At 47.7% G+C, this 14,854-nt stretch overlaps 1 protein-coding gene across 2 annotated transcripts in view; it reads left to right on the forward strand.

Annotated features, from left to right (window-relative positions):
- Positions 1-14,854, forward strand: part of SETBP1 (SET binding protein 1) — a 243,765-nt gene that overhangs the window by 6,426 nt on the left and 222,485 nt on the right. The window contains exon 1 of one of the 2 annotated variants that reach the window (XM_026090671.1): positions 13,283-13,495. The exons of the other annotated variant lie outside the window; for it this stretch is intronic. The gene's annotated coding sequence lies outside the window, so the exon portion shown is untranslated. Of the gene's footprint in view, positions 1-13,282; positions 13,496-14,854 lie in introns of those variants that run through there. 2 annotated transcript variants of the gene reach the window in all.

Below are 14,854 nucleotides of genomic sequence, written 5' to 3' on the forward strand. Positions count from 1 at the left end.
CCCAACGTTGTTGAAGACGCAAATGAAACAGCTGCAATTTGGTGCCCTCCCATGACAAACACCCCCGAAAAAGGGAGAGAATGGCATTCTTAAATAGTTTAGGTCTTAGGAGACCTGTTTCACTATGAGCTGAAAACCACTTAGGCCCAGATTCATCTCAGTCCTTGGAGACACTGTGTTGTCACCTGGCCAAAGCAGGCCCCTCCTGGAGGTGGGTCAGCCTGCACTGTGCAATAATGGGACGGCTGAATCCCGAGCTTTTACCCTTCCTTCTCCTTCGCCAAAGCTGCTGCCTGTTGGAGCAGTGTCCGCCTTGCATCATGCCATGGATATCTTGCAATGGGAATAGAACAGGTCCTTTTCCATCGCTGCGCTCTGCCTAGAGCCAGCTGATACCCATCCCTCACTGTCTGTCTCTGCTCCTGTTGAATGGGTGATTGACATGACATTTTGCAATTTTTTTGCATGTAGTCAAGTATTTCTTAAAGGAGCAAGAGTCCGGGAGTGGAGGGACAGGTTGGGGAAATCTGACCAGGCTTTTACTGCCTAATGCACAGTGCCAAATGAGGAAGAGCTGCCGCATTTCATTAGCTGCTGCACACCCGGGATTTGTGGAGCCTGCTGGTATTGAGGAGTGATTTTGTTTTCCAGCGGGTCCCTTCCGTGGCTGAACTCTGCTGGTCCACTGTGCTGTTTCCTTGTTCCCTGGCAGTGCTCGTGCTGTGCTTCCCCCTTCCAAACATGGCAAAATGACCCACATGCTGCTTGGTCTGTTGACGAGATGCTGTGTGGCTTTGGAGAAGGAAGTAACTGGGACCGGTTCAGGGCCACTGGGGACAGGCAGTGGCAGAGCTGGGACCTGCAGCCTGGAAATGCCAGATGGTGGGAGCCGATTGCCCAGGCATGCTTTCTGCAGCAGGACCGTGTGAAACGGGCCGGCAGGGAGGGAATGGTGGCAGGGAAGGGGTGGGTGCTGCTCCCAGCCAGCTTCGTAAAGGCTTGGCCAAGTCAGCACATGCCGGCCGCGTTTCGAAACCATCGTGTCTTCCAAGGTTAGCGGAGCCTCGCTGGCGACGCGACGCGCTGGCGCGTGCGCCCGGCATTGCAAACCTCCACCCTGGTTGTGTCTTCATCTTTTGGATGCATGGGGAGCTGGTCCTTCATGCACACGTTCATGTTCCTCCTGCATCTCTTCTCCCATGCACTGCTCCCCCTCCTCTGCTTAGAGGCACGCATGACCACAGAGCTGCTGATTTACCTCCAGCTTTTTTTTTGTTTTCAACCTCTTTTTCACAAACACCTGCACGCCCAGCTATCCCCCCTCAGGTCAGGTCTAATCCTTCACATGCTTTGTTCCCAAACTGGCTCCTCACGGCAGACAAGCTCGCACGTACCCCACTGTAGCACCCCCTGCATGATGGACTGGTCTCAAATTCATGCTAATGGATGGAGGAGTTCACCTGGGACTCTTGGCCCAGCACGTTGCCCTCACTTGCTGCCTGTCCCAACATTGCCCAAAAGGAATTTTTTTTTTTCTGCGAGCACTGAAATTTGTGAAGATTGGTTTCTGACGACTTTCTCTTACATGACTTCACTGCTGTCTAATGATATGTGAATTTATTGACCAGTCCCTCTTCGGGAGCCCTTCTAAGGTCCCTTTCTTCTGGCTGGCTAATAATTTTAAGAAAACTTTCAGGAATATAATACCGTAAAGATTTCTGTTCCTCTGTCAAATTGGATTGAAATTGGCCAAAATATTCAAAAATTATTGAGGAGAGGGTCAGGCAGGCAGAGAGTCTGTGTGCATATTCACATATACACACATGCGCACCCAGAGTGCAGTCACATTAGCCTTGTTTCCTTAGGAAACCAGTCTAAAAATATCCAGAGTAAACAAGCTTTGTTTTGTTTTTTAACATTAAGACTTTTCCTACTCTTGAAACTTAAAATGATTCCATCTGAGACGTGACCCCCAAGGACAGGTCCAGTTTGCTGTCTTTTTGTAAGAGCTTTTTTTTTTTTTTCTTTCCTCCGTTTCTCGCCACGACCTCTAACGTGAATTAAACCAGTGGCACTTGGCTCCTTCATTTCAGGACATGAAGTGCTATTTCTACATCATGATTATATTTGGACTCCGAGCTGCAGTGAGTTGATATTAGGACAGGGGTTCTCAAGCTGTGGTACATGCACCATTAGCAGGACACAGGCTGCCTCAGAGTGGGATGCTCAGCCTGGAAAATATTCCAGTTGTTCCGGGTGGTGTGAAGTAAAACTGAAACGCTTTTGGTTTTTTTTTTTTTTTTTCTTCTTTCCCGGAGCTATGGGCTAGGGGGTGAAAGGGAGAGCGGAAGGGCTAAGGTGTCTTAATACAGAAATGATGTTGAGTACTTCAGATGTGGTCTGGACTCGTGCCAGAGAGAGTGTTGCTGAAGATGAGGACATGGTCATTCAAGATGAACAGTTGACTGCAGCTGTTTTTGCAGAGCGGAGTATGTCTCTATCAGGCTCGTTTTACGGTGGTGCCTCCTGTTCCTGCTGCACACTGATGCCTACTGTGGCAGGCCCTGTGTGAAGGCATCAGAAGAGACTGCCCTTCTGCAAGAAGCTCACAAGCTCAGTAAGGAGGGGGGGAAAAAAAAAAAAAGAGGAGAAATGAAACAATATTGTCTCTCAGTACAGCATGTGAAATAGAGTAATGAGATTAAGTGACTCACTCAAGGAATCTGTCACAGGCCAGGGGTAACACTCGGGCCTTTTTCGTCGCAGTATGGTTGCTTAACCATAACACAATTGATCCTCACATCACCGGGACTCCTTCCTCTGAATTTGTCTTAGTTTGGTCGGCTAGAGGCTGCGCGACAGGGTCAGCTTGTGGAGCTTTCCTCCGCGCTGCCTTCACAAGCCTCGGCAGCTTGACCTTCTCCTCCGTCCCGTGAGGAGCTTGCATATACGTGTAATTCTCTGAACGTAGTGACAGAGGGCTGACAAGTTCAGGTCACAAGCAACTTTTACGACAGAATTACAGGTCAGAAATATGACCATACATGAAAACAAAAAGGCAGAGAGAAAAGGGAAAAATGCATTTAAAATGTCAGTGCTAGAAGCAAGAGATCAGGGTACTTCAATAGTTGAGAAGGCAGTTTTTTTAGAAAAGGTAGTGGTGGCCTGTTCGTCAAATGGTACGTGCGCAGCCTTTCTGGACACCAGTCCTCTTCTGCTTGCCATTGAAACTGGTGAATTTATTTCAAAGTTCGTGGCTGCCTGCATCTTCGTTGGCAGCTTAAAAATAAAGTTTATCTCAAAGAAGAGTTAGGACTTGATACAGAAATGTGGAGGTGAAGTTTTTGGGCCTGTGTTGTGATCAGACTTGATGCTCTTAAAAGTTTGTTTTGGTCTCTAAACCTTAAAATGTGGTAAGAGTCAAGTGAGGAATATTTATTGGAGGAATCGTTATCTTCTCATCAGTTTCTCATGGCTTTCTGTCTCACCTGGGTGGCAAGGTTTGTAGAGAGAGATGATATCTTCTATTGACATTGGTGTTACAGCAACTCCACCACTATAAACCTGGGTGGCTCATTGAGGAATTTCAGCGTATAATAGCGCTGTAGCTTCGGTGGCTTCATGTGAGCCGCTCTCCATCCACAGGGCTGGAAGATGAGGATCAGCCTGGAGGGCATTTGCGTGTAATCTTCCCTTGCCCAACGCTCCCGCTGGAATGTGGTGGCACAAGCGGCAGCGCCAGAGGCCACGGCCCGCTGCTCTTGTTGACTGCCCTGCTTTGTTTGGCAAGGAGAGGCCTGAACGATGGACTTTCGGATATGTTGCCACCCATCGTGCTCTTGCTTCACTTCCAACCACCAGCGCATGCCCCGATGCTTCTGGTGAAAAGGCGGCTCTTCTGTAATTGCGCTTGGCAAGCCGTCACGAGAAGGAAACGGAGGAAATTGTTTCTTTGCGCCTTCAAAGTAGAGCTTACGCTGTAATTTCTAAAATGATTTCTTTCTTCTTCAGTGGTCTTCCCCACTCTCCCGCAGTCTATGCTGAAGTGTTTTGCTGGGCTGACTAGCAAAACTTTACCTGCCTGATTTCCAAGCGGGTAATTTGTTGAAAGCTTACTTCTAAGGCTAAGAAAAGTAGAACTGAAGCAGATATTTTCCCCCTGGGGAGCAGCACTAAGAGAGGCTTGATCAGCCCTCATTCCTGCCTCTTACCCCTCCTACCAAAGCCTTGTCAGCTGTAGGGACAGCCCTGAAGCCAGTATCTTGCTTAATACATACTAGCAGGGAGCTTGGAGGCACTTGTTTTCATTGCATCTTCCAAGGGAACCCATGGTGCTAAATTAATTACATGTTTTATTTCTATCTTATAACCCTTATATGTGTAAGTTAGATGGGGATAATTAACGTCTTTCCTGTTTTGCTGATATTGCAGAATCGTTCTGTAATCTGCAGGACATTCACCAATGCTCAGCTGAGTCATTGGAGAACTCTTCCCGAAGACAGCCTGTCACTTTCCATGGGATACTTTTCTTCAATAATTTATATAATCATTAGGATGAATTCCCTCCAGCCTATTTCTTTCTTAATTCCATTGCATTACTTGTAATTATATTCCTGATTTGAGGGAGAGGTGGGGGGAAAAGCTTATTTCCTTCTGTGACTACAGCAAACCGATCGCAAGAGGAACATGTAAGAGCATGATAGGAGGGCTTCATCTGTCCATAGGTGTTTGATTCTGGGTGCAGGCAGAAGCTGCTATTAGTTACTTACGGACAGCAATTGCCAACATACTTCCTGGGAATTTCTGAAATGCAGGACGACTGTGGAAGCACAGCACATCCTTTGCTGCTCTCTGTGCTTTGGTCGATAGATAAAAAGTGTAACAAAACCATACTTTATCCTTGGATGCAACGTAGCACTTGGGTGCTTGGACCATGGAGCCTTTAGGCCTGCTTGGGACATCACTGAAAATAATGGGAGTTTGGCTGTTGATGTCAATGAGTGGAAAGAGGAGGTTTTAAGGAGGAGGGAGGGCAGCTTGTGATAGGCAGCCAGATCCTTACCCTGAGGCATTTGAGTGCTATATAGTGACCTGACAGTGACTTTCCTTTGGCTTTCTGCATTTGCAGGGGTTCGTATTACTGATGTATACTTAAGACTTTGGTAAAGTGCACTGGCTTCAGGTTGTAGAACAGTCCTACTGAATAAATGCAGAAAAAAAGGATCTCTTTGCATTAATAATTAAAAAAAAAACAAGGAAATAGGGCAGATACTAATTACTGTCTAAATAAGCCTTTTACTATTACATCGTGAATTTGGCTGCTGAGCTTCGCTTCCACCTGCTAACATTAGCACGTGAGATTGTCATGATGCACTGAAAAGATGGGATGGAAATCTGGGGAAACCTTGTCATTCATCTGGCTGTCTCTCTATCTGGCCTTACTTGTGTATTGTGCTAATAAAACTTCGTGTGAGCCTGTGGTGTGCAGCAGCTGCACGCTAGAGATGCAAGTCGACTCAGTCCATCTTGGCCACATGGTTTAATGGGCCTCTGTGAAATCCCCGGGTCAGAGGCCATCCACCATGCCCATCTTTGTCACATCTCGGTGATGTGTATCCTGGCAGGTTTTTCTTTTTGTTCCCTCCCCAGTATGGAAAGAACCATCTGCCGAGTTGGCTTTCAGAAGAATTTCGAAAAATACCAATTTCCCTTTGTTCCGAAACGTATGTGTGTGGAGGGGGGGGTGGTGTGGACAGAAGGGGGATGGAAAGCCTGACCTAAAATCAAGCCAGTATTTGCAGGGGTTTTAGAATAGCTCGTATTGTGTTTCCTACTCCCCAAGGAAGGGTTGTCCTCTTTCTTCTTTTCTCTTTGATTCGATTCCCTGCCACTCCGTGAGCAAGTCAGAAGCTGCAGCTGCTGCTGTCAGCTGGGGCAGGGAGTCCCCTTGTTTAAAACCCATGTGTTAATCCCTGGTCAGGAAAAGTAGAAATGCTTTATGTTCGCCCTATAGTCCCCTTTGCATTCTGTCCTCCCGCAGCTTTGCCGCCTGCCCGGAGTCCTCGCCACTTTATTTGGGTAATGCCTGCAGTTTAAGCTCAGTCTCTTCTGTAAAATACAACCAGCTTGGACCAAACAGCTGGTCGCCACAAATGCATTACGCACCGTTTGGATGCTAAGTTATGTTATAGGGACAATTTGAGACTTAGACTGGAGAAGAAGAAAGAGCCAGTGAGAGCAGAGGGGGCATAGACAGAAAGCAGCAGATAGAAAAGTGATTCTGTTAAGTCAGATGTGAGATTATAGATAGCGGTTGTCCCTAAATGGCCTAGATGGGGAATGGCAGGTAAGATGACACCCCGTGAATAAATAGACCCAAAGACTGGGCAAAGAGACTAAAACAAGGCTCGTTTTTGAGCGCGAGGAAGGAGTCGGAAAGGAAATAAAGTGTGTTACGAAGTCTGAGAAAAATGATGGAGGGGTTTCCAAGTAAGGAGAGCAGTTTCCACGAGGCTCTGGATGCGGATGGATAGAAACATTTGTTCACCGGGTCTGGGTGGACTCGAACGCTGGCTCGTGGAGTAAAGCGGACCCTGGCGGTGCTCGGTACCTCCTCAAAGTAAAAAAAACAAAATAAACAAAAAAAAACAAAAAGGAAGAAACCCAAAGTGAAGTTGGTTTCTGCCCTTTGCGGCGCTGTCAGATGTCCGTTGCCACCTCTAGCCACCGTGTTTGGCAAGCGTCTCTCTGAATGACTGAAACGCGACCACGTGTTGAACGCAGTATTGATTTCTTGGGCGTTTCTGCTGTTTGCTTGCTTTTCTGTTTGCTCCACTTAACTGGGCCGAGGCAAAACATCGGAGAATTGCTGTTTTTCCCAGCTAATGAATCTCACTTTCTGCTTTATATGCACTAATGTGTTGCCTTTGGATTTGAGGTCACGGCCCTCCTATGTCTCCCCACCAGTCGCTTTAACCACCCTCCTCATTTTTATGGGAATGGAAAATAAAGAAAATAAGTTACTAACATTTTCTTTTAGCATCAGTAAAACTTACCTTTAAGCCTCTTTGAGGGGTCTAAACTAAGCGGAAAGTGTCTGTTCTGGGATGGATGGGCTTTCCTGTTGAAACGCTTATGTTTCTGCTGTGTGAAAGTTGCAGAAAAATGCACATGGGATAGGCAGGGTTTAATTTCTTTTTTTTTTTTTTTTTTTAAGGTAGAGAATAGAGTAGTGGTGTGAAAGAATGAATTAGTTATGGCAAATCTTATTAGTGTCCATTGTAAGCAGAGAAGCGGAGACATATGGGAGCACTTGCAAAATTATTCCTTGTTTATTCAGCTTCCTAACCGAAGCAAATTTTTTTGCATAGTGTCATTTATTTGGCAACTGGAGGGGTGTGGAAGGTGTGTGCGTATATGTAGGGAAAAGAAGGGGGATGGGGGAAACGCAGTATTGGTATTCCATTAAAACTGATGCGCAGTGCTTTGTTTGTCAGGGTTTGGCAAGGCTTTTTACTTTGAAAGCCATTCAGAGAGGATCGGAGCAGATGGCAGGGAGATCCTGTTTGTGTTATTTTTGGACATTCCCATTGAAAGTCTCAGATTGTTGTCCTTTCCCCCCCTCTCCCCTTCCCCCACTCCTGTATGTTTTTCTTTCTTCCTTCCTTTCCTCCTTCCTCCTTGAGAAGTTTTTTTTTTTCTTTAAAGAAATGCATGTATTATTAATAATATAAAATCAGGTAAAAGCGGGGTGCGTTTCTGAATGACCAAACCGTGGGCGTTTTATTCCTGTCGGCCTATATTTGGAGAAAGTTGCAAGGGAGACTGCCTCCTCCTGAAGAGGCATGTGCTGCCTAATGAGGGTGAACTGGGTAGAGGTGAGAAGCAGGACTGCTATTTGGGGGGAGTTCAGCTCGACAGCGTCATTTTTCCCTTATAGGTCAGGCCTAGGAAGTGAGTTTAGATTGAGTCTCCGATAAAACAGCTTTAGTGACTTGTATGACACGTGCTAGTGACCTCTGTCCTTCTCGAGCACTTCTGGTAGAGAGGGCCAGCTGTAGATAGACTGGAAAAGTGAGTTTTGCCCTGGCTCTTCATGGTGGTCTTCCCACGTCGCTGGTGGATTCATTGGCCTTAGGCGGTCGGGAAGGCTTTTGCTCTACCATCATCTGCGCCCAGCTTGTTCTGGGAAGAGAGAACTTAATTGCTTTGCATTCCTGCTATGAGCACTTCTCCCAAGCAGTGATTTAGCTTAATATAACAATGCTGGAAATGCAGGCAGCGCTTTTCACGGAGAAGTCTTCACTGAAGCTCTTCAGTACCTTTGTACAGGCAATACAGGAAAACTGAGCCTGGTCCAGTCAGTTAAAGCACTTGGCTAGCTGAGGTCTGTCAGCGGCAATGTGCACCCACAAGGCAGATAGGAGGTCTTGGCCAGAGTCAGTAGCCAAAAGTTCAGGTGATTCACTCAAAGCTCATCCAGATGATTAAATCTCTTAAGGTAGGCGGGGAATCTCGAGGAAACAAGCTTTCTCATCCTTGTTCCGTCAGTGGCTGTTCACAGCTGGGAGCAGATATTTAAATCTTCAAATCTGTACATCAGCTGATATTTGAAGCACAGCAAAGTGCTCTATGAGAATGTCAAGCTTTGGCCCCGGAAGTACAGAAATATGAGCAAGTGAACTTTACAGCTGAACTATCCTGACCCTTGAAGAAAGTTTGGTTCAGGTTTTGTCTGAGTTCAAGGTGATGATTCATGTTGGTTTTTAGGTTGCTCGAACTTGTATGCCCACATCCTCAATTATTTTTTTTAACCAGTGCACTGAGGGAACCCACTTCAGAAACTCTTCATTTTGTTCTTAATTGAATGAAAAGCTCAGAAGTCTTTCAGTTGCATTGCAGCCTCCGAGTTTCAGGGCTAGTTGCAAGAGAAGTCTGCTTACGCCTGCAGTGGGTGACCGAGGGCGTGTGAAGTGATACCACTGAAAGTGCGTCTGGCTGGATACCATAAGCTAAGGCGGAAAAAAAAAAAAAAAAAAAAGAAACCCTCTAAAAATTTGTCTTCCTTTTGATGCTACCTCTTGCTAGACCATTAGCATCCACTTTGCAGGATTTTGCTCTGCAGCATTGGCTTTTACGCCTCTCCCATTCAAGTTTGGCACCTTGTGCTTGCTACCTACCGCACGAGCCTTCTGCTCTGAGGGCGGACGGGACTGCCTTCGCCCCGCGCTCTTCTTCTTGCGTGGCTGCCTTATGCTGGGCTTGCAGCGCCGGCAAAGGTTTCCCTCCAAGAGCTCCCAGCGATGAGGGCTTTCCTGGTCTGGCGCACTGAGAAACGAGCCAAGCGGCAGCCTCAGCCTGGACAAAAGGCAAACTCGACCTACTGTTTATGTAGTTACTTAAACATGATTTAACCAAAATAATGCGCGCTGCGACTTGGCTGGCGTGGGGGGGTTGGGGAGGGGAAAGGGGAGGAGAGGGGCTTGTTTCTAACGAGCCAGGAGACAGCACAATTAATTACGTATGAAGGGCAGATAACAGACAGCAAACTGTCTGCGGTGGAGAGAAGCAAAATACCGACGCGAACAATTAAAGCGTCCACGTGACGGAAGGGTCAGCGGTTTCTCATGCAACGGGAGGTTGGCTGCAGCCCCTGGAGGCTTTGCTGGGCTGGATGATGGAGGGGAGGAGGCAGGGCCAACACGGGGTTTCTGGGCCCTGTGCGCCTTTGCTGTGAAAGTTTCGTCAGCGCTTCCAGGGCTGACGGTCTGGGCGTTATTTTCATCATGTGCGCTCGGACAGCGAGCTCCAAATCTCGGTGACGTGCGAGACGGTGAGGAGAAGTGGTTGAGGTGGGGAAGAGAAGAGGAAAGGCTCTGGAGATGGTTAGATACCTCAAGGTGCTGTGGGCCATCCGGAGGAGAGCCAAGAGAAAGGAGGCCCTTCTTCCCTTTTTTTTTTTTTCCACGTGTTAATTTTCCGCATTGTTCTTCCAAACGTGGAAGCGCGAATGCCCCTTGCCGGTTCATCAAGCCAATTGACGTCTTCTAGGACTGCGAATATGCGCCCCCTCCGCCTCCAAATATTGCAGTCTCTGCGTCCGTCACAGGGTTTTTCCATCCCCCTTTTGTCCTCCCCTCCCCTGCAAGCCCCTTCTGCGGTCGGGCCGTGGCTGTAAAGCCGTGAAGGTAAAGGCCGATGGATTAGACGAGGGGAGGGTCAGAGGTTAAATGCGCGGGGTCCGAAGCGTGCAAAGGGCCGCGATTGAAATATTTGCCGAACGCTGACAGGCAACAGAATGGAGGCAGACAAGTGGCAAATTCCTGTTTTCTCCTCTAATTGAGGAAATATTTGGAGCGGCATTCAGTCGGCCTGTGAGAGGAGGCTCGGGGAGAGCCAGCCGGCCAGTCCATACTGGGAGGGGGATGAGTGGAGGACTCTCGTCGGAACAGCGTTCCGGCTAAACCTGTTCCCAAAAACTTTCTGCTTGTGCTGGTGGAAATCCCTGGAGCCTGGTGTTTACAGCTTGCTTGGTCATTTCTTTTTCCCCAAGCAACTGCCATGTCAAAATGCCACCGTTCTAGTCGTAAAACGTCTCCCTCAAATCGACATCTACACGAGCAGAATTTGACCCATTCCTGATGTTTTTGCTTTCAGAGGAGACTTGCTCTACCTTCTTGCATAGTTTGTACCACTCGGGAAATTCTGTTTTAGAGGATGCCTTCATTAAAAATCTCTTCCGGGGATCCAGCTATCATCCGTTGGTCGGGATGTAAATGAGCCGTTACAGGGCATAAAGCAGACGAGCTCTAATTGCGTGTCAGTAAAACGTGACAACTGCTCAACCCTTGGGTTATGTCCACTTGTAGTGTGGATAATATTTAGCGGCATTTCAAGTCAGAATAGCAAGCCATTCTTTAATAACTTTGTCAGTCTGTCTTTCCCTCTCTTTGACGGCATCGGTTTTGGGTGTCGTTTATACACGTGCCGGGTCCGAGTTGGTGCCGATGGAGATGTGATCAGACGGGGTTCGCGCTGCTGGCCGCGGCGGATCTCGCGGCAGCCGTTGGAGTCACTGCGAAACTGCGGTGCCGGCGGCGGGGCCCGTCTGCAGCAGGCACCCGAGCCGGGAGAAATTTTGTCTGTCTGACGCCTCGTAGATGAGCTGCCCGGGTTCCTGGTTCAGCCTGTCCCTGCGTTGTCTGTCGCCTGCCCTCTGACGTGGGAGGTTTCGGTGGCCCTTGGGAGGAGGAAGTTCCAGCCAGGTGGGGGGCTGGTGTGACCAAAAGTGGTTACCTGGCCTTTCGCACCCTGACATCTTCCAGCAAGGGGTGATTTAATTGTTCACATCCCCTCTGCCCTCCGCCTTCCCCAAATGCTCCCGCTAAAGCTGATAATGTACTGAGAAGGTTTCAATTAGCATAATTTCCTTCTTCCTTGGAAATCTGTGGTTAGTTAAGGAGCCTAAGAGAAGGGAGAGAAAGATGTAAAAAGAATCAGTTCCTTGAGCCAGAAAGCAGCCCAAGGGTCAGCAGTGTTTACATTTGCTTCTATATGCTCATGCCATAAAACTCTGAGACAGGGTTATAAAATGTTTTTTTGGAGAATGCCATAGCCGCCAATACAAGCTGCAGCGGAGGAAGGTTTTGGCAGGGCTATATCCTATTTATGGCCAACAAATTATATTGCATTTGGACCCTCAAAGGCCTTTGCTCCTTGAAGATACCCAAGAGAAGTTCAGGAGCATTTTACAGTCAGTACAGGCTTGGTTAAAGCCATCAGCGTTCATCGACAGGTCCAAAAATTGTGGCTGTTTTTAAGCAAAGAGGCAGAGCTTGCCTTATTTTATGCACCATCTTTAAATGTAGCATGCTGAGGTGTGCCAGGATTGCCTTTTACTAGTCGTGCCTTGCAGCTGGGCACTGGAAAGTGGTGAGCAGGTCATGGGGGATATTCCTGCCACCAGGACAAGGCAAGAGCCTGCTCTTTTCCAGTTGCATGGCCACGAAGCGGCCGATCTGTTGGCTGTTCAGTACTGCGGGCTTGGACCTCGTTTCCAAAGTGCTTTGTAAGGAGTGCTCTAGCGGGAGCAGACAGTGAGATCGTCAACGTACAGTGGGGAAACTGAGGCACGGAGGCATTCAAATGCCTCCCTCTGTGTTACGCTCTGTATCAGCAAGAGAGCTGAAAGTGAAGCCCCGGCCCATGCAGCCACCAAACCGTCCTCCTGCCATGCAATCACGTGTCCGTAGTGACCTTCCCGTACCCCGCTCCACTGCTGCTTGGCTTGCACAAGTGAGAACAAAGTGACGCTTGTTTGCCTCGTCCAAAGAGCTCAGTCAAGCAGGTGATTGTCTTGCCTCCTTTTTCAGTCCCGAAACAAAGTGTTGAAAGTGTTGTCCTGCGATGTAAGACATCCCGTATATTCCCCCGGGGTTGAGTTTTGCTTTGGCGTACCTCTGCTTTCCAAGTGCAAGCGACACTGAAAGGAAGAGAGATCAGGTTCCCAGGATAGGGGGAATAATTCCTGAAGTGGCAAAGTTAGGGGAAATATGTGAGCACCACTTCTCTGCACTCCTTATGGGGTAGGCTTAATAGCTCTGGTTGCAATCGCTAAAGAGCTGATCCTTCATTTGCAACCCTGCCAGAAAAAACTGAGAGAGAGGAAGAGAAGTCAATCAAAATCAGTTGAAAAAACCTCATTGTTTATTTGGCTGGGGGATGCCAAGAGGCCAGCAGATCCGAGACCAATCCGAAGCCATCTCTTGCAGCAAAAGCCGTAGTTCCCAGCAATGAACTCTTGCTCATCTCGAGAACTAAGCTCCCCAAAGTTTGCAGCTTCCTTGCTCGGCGAGGCTGGTTTTTGTTTTGTTTAATCAAGTGTATTTTCGGAGCCAGGCCAAACGTGCTGCCTCACGTTTGCATGAAGGCGCGGGGTTTAAACTCCAAAGGGGCTTGAGCCTCCCAACCCAGGTGTATCTAGTACTGCCAAGGAGCCCGAAACACACACCTTATATTCTTAAAATGAAAACGTCCAGCCATTTAAACTTCCTCCGTTTTGATTTCCCTCGCCGCGAATCAGGGCTGTGATAACACAGGCCCAACATCTGTGAGAAAGGAGGCAGCTTCTCAAGACTACAGAGCGTTTTGAACCCCAAAGTGATATCTCAGCGCTGTTTCAGTTTGTTTGGTCTGCTTTGGTTTCTAGTCAAAACTAGATAAATGCGGAAGATTTGACGTCAGCGACGCTTTCAGTTTCCGTTTGAATTTGAAGCCCCAAAACTGAAAGAGGGGGAAGGGAGGCAGGAAATACAAACTGAAACTAAAAAGGAGGCTTGAAGAAACCCCAGAGAAATGGAAACTCTGAGTTAACCGAGGTGCCTTCAGCTGTAACGATCTGAAGCTTTAACTAACCCCGGAGTGGAAAATCATACTTCTTCGCCTGACGAAAAGAGGAGAGCTTCTCTCGGGAGCGCTGAGTCTGGCCACCTCAAAGGTTTTAGTTTCTTAACTATTACCTATAACAGCTAGCTTTTCTATTAGGGCTTTCTGTGGGGAGAGCCAGGACGCTCTGGAAAGTCAGTTTTCAGGGGAAACTGAGGCCCAGAGCCGTAACCTGAGTTGCCAAAGGTTCATACGCTAGGTTGGAAAAAGCTGGAATTTCACGACTTCTGGGCTAGGGCTTTTTCCTCCAGGCAGTAACGTTTCTCCAGGTCTTCAGGGTGTTTTAGACGGTGGCTCAGGGTTTCGGGCTGAGAAGAAGCAATTTCTGACCAGAAGCTTTGAAATTGGTCTGGTTCACATCAAATTAATTTGTTGTTGTTGTTGTTGTTTCTCTCACTGCGTGTGGTTTCTGGTGGGCCGGTTCTCAGCAGTTCCTTTCTCAGGAAGAGGTTAAAAGAGCATCCTGCCAGCCCCATGACAAACAGTTTCAGTAAAGAGGTGGCCGAAAACAAGTCCGAGTAAATGTCTTGTTTGGGTGTTTGTAGTCTGACTCAGCAGCCGGGACCTTGATTTTTATCTTTTCGAATCAGTGGGTGGGAGGGAGAGGCGATAACAGTTCAAAGCCAGTATTTTACAGTAAAGGCTGACAACGTTGTCATATTCCTAATTTGGTCACTGGTCCCATTGCTGTAGCGTTTTGCAGCCCAAATAGTGAGTCAGGGCATGATCGTTTCCTAGAGGACACCTTACCTGGAATATTTTAGAAAATACAGAGAAGCTTAATCCTCCCCTCATGACTTTGCTGTTTACACCGGAGGCAAATGTGATGTGCGAGTATAGGTGCAAGCGAACATCTTGAATGAGAAGGAGATGGTGAAGTGACGTGGTGGGGACTGAAGATAAAGTGAAAGTTTGTTAGAGTTTGGTTGGCAAGATCTCCCCCGGACTTTGAATGAAAAAAAGGACCCACCCCCCAAAACAGTAATTCTTTTGTCAAAAAATGAAATGCTCAAATTTTGAAGCGTTTTTCAGTCTTCAGATATCCACAGAAAAATGCTCTGACATCCTTGGGGCTCTGTACTAGCAGTGTGGTGGGACTTCCTTACCAGCCTGTCACACCATTCCTCAGGAGTGTGAGCATGCTTCTCCTCTTGCCAGCTTGATTAGGCATGATGCAGCACTGGTGAAGCTCCTCTTTGAAGGCTGAAGATAAGTCCTCTGCTCTTAGATGGGAGGAAACAAACACTAGAGTTTCACTACTAGTGGTGTTGTAGCTACTGCAAGAGTTCCTGCCTGAGGTTGAGTGATCCACGTCTCGGTGCTAGGTAGGCCTCGATTTGTTCAATATTTGGGTGGGGTAGCTTTTGAAAGTCCTAGGTTCTGTTGGCATAAATCAAGGAGTCATGATTGA

The sequence above is a fragment of the Apteryx rowi genome, unplaced genomic scaffold (genome assembly GCF_003343035.1).
Source record: "Apteryx rowi isolate R43461 unplaced genomic scaffold, aptRow1 scaffold_87, whole genome shotgun sequence".
In the NCBI taxonomy this organism is placed as follows: Eukaryota; Metazoa; Chordata; class Aves; order Apterygiformes; family Apterygidae; genus Apteryx; species Apteryx rowi.